Source organism: Triticum aestivum, chromosome 3B (assembly GCF_018294505.1).
Source record: "Triticum aestivum cultivar Chinese Spring chromosome 3B, IWGSC CS RefSeq v2.1, whole genome shotgun sequence".
Classification (NCBI taxonomy): Eukaryota; Viridiplantae; Streptophyta; class Magnoliopsida; order Poales; family Poaceae; genus Triticum; species Triticum aestivum.
In genome coordinates this window covers 10484078-10492351 of record NC_057801.1, presented here as the reverse complement: position 1 = coordinate 10492351, position 8274 = coordinate 10484078, and positions in this window count along the sequence as shown.

The window sequence follows — 8274 nt, the reverse complement described above, 5'->3', positions numbered from 1 at the left end:
GCCTATTTTAGTGTTTCGAGGAATAGGAATATCAGACGGAGTCAAAACGGAACGAAATCAACTGGGGAAGTTATTTTTGGAAGGAAAGCCACCCGATGGACTTGGAGTGCACGTCAGGAAAGAAGGGAGGTGCTCACGAGGGTGGGGGGCGCGCCCACCCCCCTGGGGCGTGCCCCCTGCCTCGTGGGCCCCCCTTCGGTCCACCGACATACCCCTTGTACCCATATATACCTACGTATCGTAAAACTTCTAGAACAGAAGATAGATCGGGAGTTCCGCCGCCGCAAGCCTCTGTAGCCACCAAAAACCTCTCAGGAGCCCTTCCCGGCACCCTGCCGGAGGGGGGATCCTTCACCGGTGGCCATCTTCATCATCCCGACGCTATCCATCATGAGGAGGGAGTAGTTCACCCTCGGGGCTGAGGGTATGTACTAGTAGCTATGTGTTTGATCTCTCTCTTTCTCGTGTTCTCTCTCGTGTTCCCTCTATGGCACGATCTTGATGTATCCCGAGCTTTGCTATTTTAGTTGGATCTTATGATGTTTCTCCCCCTCTACTCTCTTGTGATGAATTGAGTTTTCCCCTTTGAAGTTATCCTATCGGATTGAGTCTTTTATGAGAACACTTGATGTATGTCTTGCGTGGGGATAACCGTGGTGACAATGGGTTATTCTATTGATCCACTTGATGTATGTTTTGGTGATCAACTTGCGGGTTTCGTGACATTGGGAACCTATACATAGGGGTTGGCACACGTTCTTGACTCTTCGGTAGTAGCTTTGGGGCACTCTTTGAAGTACTTTTATGTTGGTTGGATGAATCTCAGATTGTGTGATGCATATCGTATAATCATGCCCACGGATACTTGAGGTGACAATGGAGTATCTAGGTGACATTAGGGTTTTGGTTGATTTGTGTCTTAAGGTGTTATTCTAGTATGAACTCTTTTATAGATCGATCCGAAAGAATAACTTTGAGGTGGTTTCGTACCCTACCATAATCTCTACGTTTGTTCTCCGCTATTAGTGGCTTTGGAGTGACTCTTTGTTGCATGTTGAGGGCTTGTTATATGATCTATCTATGTTATTATTGTTGAGAGAACTTTCACTAGTGAAAGTATGAACCCTAGGCCTTGTTTCCTATCATTGCAATACCGTTTACGCTCACTTTTATCATTAGCTACCTTGCTGTTTTTATTATTTCAGATTACCAAAACCTATATCTACTATCTATTTTGCACTTGTATCTTTATCTCTTCGCCGAACTAGTGCACCTATACAATTTACCATTGTATTGGGTGTGTTGGGGACACAAGAGACTCTTTGTTATTTGGTTGCAGGGTTGTATGAGAGAGACCATCTTCATCCTATGCCTCCTACGGATTGATAAACCTTAGGTCATCCACTTGAGGGAAATTTGCTACTGTCCTACAAACCTGTGCACTTGCAGGCCCAACAACGTCTACAAGAAGAAGGCTGTGTAGTAGACATCAAGCTCTTTTCTGGCGCCGTTGCCGGGGAGGCTAGGCAAAGGGCACTCACTCACACCCCGTCAACTAAGCTCATTTCTGGCGCCGTTGCCGGGGAGGTTAGCGCTTGAAGGTATATCTTTAGATCTTGCAATCGAATCTTTTTGTTTATTGTTTTATCACTAGTTTAGTTTATAAAAGAAAACTATAAAATGGAATTGAGTTTGCCTCATATGCTTCGTCTTTTTAGTATCTTTCGTGAGTATGATGGAAATGAAAATTGTGCTCAAGTGCTAGAAGAAGAATTACATAGAATGCTTGGCATGAAATATGTGAATGATGAGCATGATTGCAATGTTGTTAGTATGAATTCCCTGAATACCCATGATGCTAATGATATGCAAAGCCACAAGCTTGGGGAAGCTATGTTTGATGGAGATGATATTTTTTGTCCCCCAAGCTTTGATGAGCAAATTTACTATGATGAAAGCATGCCTCCTATCTATGATGATTATTGTGATGACTTGTATGCTATTAGGAATAATGATAACCATGAAACTTGTCATCAAGATTTTAGTTTTCAATTGGATTATGCCTCACATGATAATTATTTTGTTGAGTTTGCTCCCACTATTATTCATGAGAAGAATTTTGCTTATGTGGAGAGTAGTAAATTTTCTATGCTTGTAGATCATAAAAAGAATGTTTTAGGTGCTGGTTATATTGTTGAATTCATTCATGATGCTACTGAATATTATTATGAGGGAGGAACATATGCTTGTAGGAATTGCAATGATATCAAGTTTCCTCCCTATGTGTTGAAAATCTTGAAGCTATGCTTGTGTTACCTTCCTATGCTAGTTGATTATTGTTCCCATAAGTTGTTTTCTCACAAAATACCTATGCATAGGAATTGGGTTAGACTTAAATGTGCTAGTCATATTCTTCATGATGCTCTCTTTATGTTTCAATTCTTATTTTTTATGTGAGCATCATCTCATCATGCCTAGCTAGAAAGACATTAAAGAAAAGCGCTTGTTGGGAGATAACCCAATATTTATACTTACTGTTTTTGTGTGTCCACATGATTATTCTACTGTAGTAATCATGTTTTATAGCTTTTGTTTCGATAAAGTGCCAAGTAGGACCTTTGGGAAGACTTGGGTGAAGTCTTATGATCTTGCTGTAAAAAACAGAAACTTTGCGCTCACGAGATTAGCTGCCATTGTTTACAGAAGAGTGATTTTAGGTTGATTCTTTTTGCAGATGATTAATAGAAAAATTCCTCAGGTCCACAAATTTATTTCAGAATTGTTGGGGTTCCACAAGTATAAGTTTGATACAGATTACTACAGACTGTTCTGTTTTTGACAGATTCTGTTTTCATTGTGTTGTTTGCTTATTTTGATGCATCTATGGCTAGTATTAAGTGGTATGAACCATAGAGATGTTATAATACAGTAGATATTACACAAATATGAATTTAGAATGACTTCATTACAGTACCTAAGTGGTGGTTTTATTTTCTTATACTAACGGAGCTTACGAGTTTTGTTTTAAGTTTTGTGTTGTGAAGTTTTTAAGTTTTGGGTAAAGGTTCGATGGACTATGGAATAACGAGTGGCAAGAGCCTAAGCTTGGGGATGTCCAAGGAACCCCAAGGTAATATTCAAGGACAACCAAGAGCCTAAGCTTGGGGATGCCCCGGATGGCATCCCCTCTTTCGTCTTCGTTCATCGGTAACTTTACTTGGAGCTATATTTTTATTCGCCACATGATATGTGTTTTGCTTGGAGCGTCATTTTATTTTGCTAGTTTTTTCTTGCTGTTAGTTAGAATAATGTTTTGCATCTTTAGTTTCAATAAAAAAGTCAAGGATAGCCTTTGCCATGCTTATTTTGCTAGTATACATGTTGCTGTTTGAAAACAGAAAGATTACCGCTGTTGCAAAAATTCCCTAGAAAAGTCAGAGAATGCTATAACGTTGAATCTTTTTGCATATTAAGCTCTGATAAATTTATTACAGTGGGAATTTTAGTTCATAATTTTTGGAGTCAGGGAAGTATTGTTACTATTGCATTCTTTACAGACTGTACTGTTTTGGCAGATTGCTGTTATGGTTGGATTGTTTGCATATGTTTGCTTGTTTAATGATTCTATTTGAGGATAGGAGTATTAAATATACAGAGGCATTTAGTATTCAATGTCGAGTAATAATTTTAGTGATTTGTTACAGTATAATATGATAAGGTTTTGCATTGGCTTATACTAACCTATCTCACGAGTTCTTGTTGAGTTTGTTGTGAATGAAGCTTTTGATAAAAACAAACCATGATATGAGAGGAATTAAGGAGACACAAAAGTTCAAGCTTGGGGATGCCCAAGGCACCCCAAGATAATATTTCAATAAGTCTCAAGCATCTAATCTTGGGGATGCCCCGGTGGGCATCCCACCTTTCTTCTTCAACAACTATCGGTTAGTATCGGTTGAGCCTAAGTTTTTGCTTCTTCACATGAGTTGTGCTATCCTTGCAATGTCATTTTCTTTTGCTTTTCTTGTTCTTTGATTAAAGTATCAAGATCTGAAATTCTTCAATGAGAGAGAGTCTTCACATAGTTGCATAATTATTTAGCTACTCATTGATCTTCACTTATATCTTTCAGAGTAGTTTGTCATTTGCTCTAGTACTTCACTTATATCTTTTAGAGCACGGTGGTGGATTAAGAAACTATTGATCTATCATGCTTCACTTAGATTATTTTGAGAGTCGTTATTAGCATGGTAATTTTCTTAATGTTAATATACTTGATATTCAAGATATGTGAAACTTTCTTTTGAGTGCGTTGAATACTAAGATAAGTTTGATGCTTGATAATTGTTTTGAGGTATGGAGGTAATAATATCAAAGTCGTGCTAGTTGAGTAGTTGTGAATTTGAGAAATGCTTGTGTTGAAGTTTGCAAGTCTCGTAGCATGCATGTATGGTTAAAGTTGTGTAACAAATTTCAAACATGAAGTACCTGGCTTGTGCATCCTTATGAGTGGCGGTCGGGGACGAGCGATGGTCTTTTCCTACCAATCTATCCCACTAGGAGCATGCGCATAGTACTTGACTTTTGATGACTTCTAAATTTTTGCAATAAGTATATGAGTTCTTTTGACTAATGTTGCGTCCATGGATTATACGAACCCTTTCACCCTTCCACCATTGCTAGCCTCTCTAATACCGCACACTTTTTGCCGGTATCATACACCCACCATATACCTTCCTCAAAACAGCCACCATACCTACCTATCATGGCATTTCCATAGCCATTCCGAGATATATTGCCATGCAACTTTCCACCGTTCCGTTCATATGACACACATTACTTTTGTCATATTGATTTTTGCATGAACATGTAGTTGACATTGTATTTGTGGCAAGGCCACCTTCATAATTTTCATACATGTCGCTCTTGATTCATTGCATATCCCGGTACACCCCCGGAGGCATTCATTTAGAGTCATATTTTGTTCTAAGTATCGAGTTGTAATTGTTGAGTTGTAAGAAAAATAAAAGTGTGATGATCATCATTATTAGAGCATTGTCCCAGTGAGGAAAGGATGATGGAGACTATGATTCCCCCATAAGTCGGGATGAGACTCCAGACGGAAGAAAAAAGAGGCCATAAAAAAGAGAAAAGGCCCAAACAAAAAAAATAATAATAAAAAATAATAATAAAAATAAAAAAATGAGAGAAAAAGAGAGAAGGGACAATGTTACTATCCTTTTACCACACTTGTGCTTCAAAGTAGCACCCTGATCTTCATAATAGAGAGTCTCATATGTTGTCACTTTCATATACTAGTGGGAATTTTTCATTATAGAACTTGGCTTTGTATATTCCAATGATGGGCTTCCTCAAAAGTGCCCTAGGTCTTCGTGAGCAAGCAAGTTGGATGCACACCCACTTAGTTTCTTTTGTTGAGCTTTCATATATTTATAGCTCTGGTGCATCCGTTGCATGGCAATCCCTACTCACTCACATTGATATCTATTAATGGGCATCTCCATAGCCCGTTGATACGCCTAGTTGATGTGAGACTATCTTCTCCTTTTTTGTCTTCTCCACACAATCCCCATCATCATATTCTATTCCACCCATAGTGCTATATCCATGGCTCACGCTCATATATTGCGTGAAGGTTGAAAAAGTTTGAGATTATTTAAGTATGAAACAATTGCTTGGCTTGTCATCGGGGGTATAGAAGTTGGGAACATCTTTGTGTGACGAAAATGAAGCATAGCCTAACTATATGATTTTGTAGGGATGAACTTTCTTTAGCCATGCTATTTTGAGAAGACATGATTGCTTTGATTAGTATGCTTGAAGTATTATTATTTTTATGTCAATATGAACTTTTGTCTTGAATCATTCGAATCTGAATATTCATACCATAATTAAGAAGATTTACATTGAAATTATGCCAAAGTATCACTCCGCATCAAAAATTCTTTTTTTTATCATTTACCTACTCGAGGACGAGCAGGAATTAAGCTTGGGGATGCCTGATACGTCTCCAACGTATCTATAATTTTTCATTGCTCCATGCTACTTTATCTACTGTTTTGGACTATATTGGGCTTTATTTTCCACTTTTATATTATTTTTGGGACTAACCTATTAACCGGAGGCCCAGCCCAGAATTGTTGTTTTTGCCTATTTCAGTGTTTCGAGGAAAAGGAATATCAGACGGAGTCAAAACGGAACGAAATCAACTGGAGAAGTTATTTTTGGAAGGAAAGCCACCCGATGGACTTGGAGTGCACATCAGGAAAGAAGGGAGGTGCTCATGAGGGTGGGGGCGCGCCCCCCTGCCTCGTGGCCCCCACTTCGGTCCACCGACATACCCCTTGCACCCATATCTATCTACGCATCATAAAACTTCCAGAACAGAAGATAGAATAGGAGTTCTGCCGCCGCAAGCCTCTGTAGCCACCAAAAACCTCTCGGGAGCCCTTCCCGGCACCCTACTGGAGGGGGGATCCGTCACCGGTGGCCATCTTCATCATCCCGACGCTATCCATGACGAGGAGGGAGTAGTTCACCCACGGGGCTGAGGGTATGTACCAGTAGCTATGTGTTTGATCTCTCTCTCTCTCGTGTTCTCTCTCGTGTTCCCTCTATGGCACGATCTTGATGTATCCTGATCTTTGCTATTGTAGTTGGATCTTATGATGTTTCTCCCCCTCTACTCTCTTGTGATGAATTGAGTTTTCCCCTTTGAAGTTATCTTATCGGATTAAGTCTTTTATGAGAACACTTGATGTATGTCTTGCGTGGGATAACCGTGGTGACAATGGGTTATTCTATTGATCCACTTGATGTATGTTTTGGTGATCAACTTGCGGGTTTTGTGACATTGGGAACCTATGCATAGGGGTTGGCACACGTTCTTGACTCTTCGGTAGTAGTTTTGGAGCACTCTTTGAAGTACTTTTATGTTGGTTGGATGAATCTCAAATTGTGTGATGCATATCGTATAATCATGCCCACAGATACTTGAGGTGACAATGGAGTATCTAGGTGACATTAGGGTTTTGGTTGATTTGTGTCTTAAGGTGTTATTCTAGTATGGACTCTTTTATATATCGATCCGAAAGAATAACTTTGAGGTGGTTTCGTACCCTACCATAATCTCTACGTTTGTTCTCCGCTATTAGTGGCTTTGGAGTGACTCTTTGTTGCATGTTGAGGGCTTGTTATATGATCTATCTATGTTGTTATTATTGAGAGAACTTGCACTAGTGAAAGTATGAACCCTAGGCCTTGTTTCCTATCATTGCAATACTGTTTACGCTCACTTTTATCATTAGTTACCTTGCTGTTTTTATTATTTCAGATTACAAAAACCTATATCTACTATCTAGTTTGCACTTGTATCTTCATCTCTTCGCCGAACTAGTGCACCTATACAATTTACCATTATATTGGGTGTGTTGGGGACACAAGAGACTCTTTGTTATTTGGTTGCGGGGTTGTTTGAGAGAGACCATATTCATCCTATGCCTCCTACGGATTGATAAACCTTAGGTCATCCACTTGAGGGAAATTTGCTACTGTCCTACAAACCTGTGCACTTGCAGGCCCAACAACGTCTACAAGAAGAAGGTTGTGTAGTAGACATCACCGATCATCGGGCAAGTCTGTCAAAGTCCATACTTTGTTTTCATACATGGATCATATCTCGGATTGCATGGCTTCAAGCCATTTGTTGGAGTCTAGGCCCGCCATCGCTTCTTCATAGTTTGAAGGTTCACCGTTTTCTAACAACATGATTTCCAGGACAGGGTTGCCATACCATTCTGATGTGGAACGTGTCCTTGTGGACCTACAAAGTTCAGTAGCAACTTGATCCGAAGTACCTTGATCATCATCATTAACTTCCTCTCTAGTCGGTGCAGGCACCACAAGAACATCTTCCTAAGCTGCGCTACTTTCCGGTTCAAGAGGTAGTACTTCATCAAGTTCGAGAGAAACTCTTTCTCCAGAAAGGACCCATTCTTGGCAACAAAGATCTTTCCTTCGGATCTGGGTAGAAGGTATAACCAATGGTTTCCTAGGGTATCCTATGAAGATGCATTTTTCCAACTTGGGTTCGAGCTTTTCAGGTTGAAGTTTCTTGACATAAGCATCACATCCCCAAACTTTTAGAATCGATAGCTTAGGTTTATTTCCAAACCATAATTCATACGGTGTCATCTCAATGGATTTAGACGGTGCCCTATTTAAAGTGAATGTAGCTGTATCTAAAGTGTATCC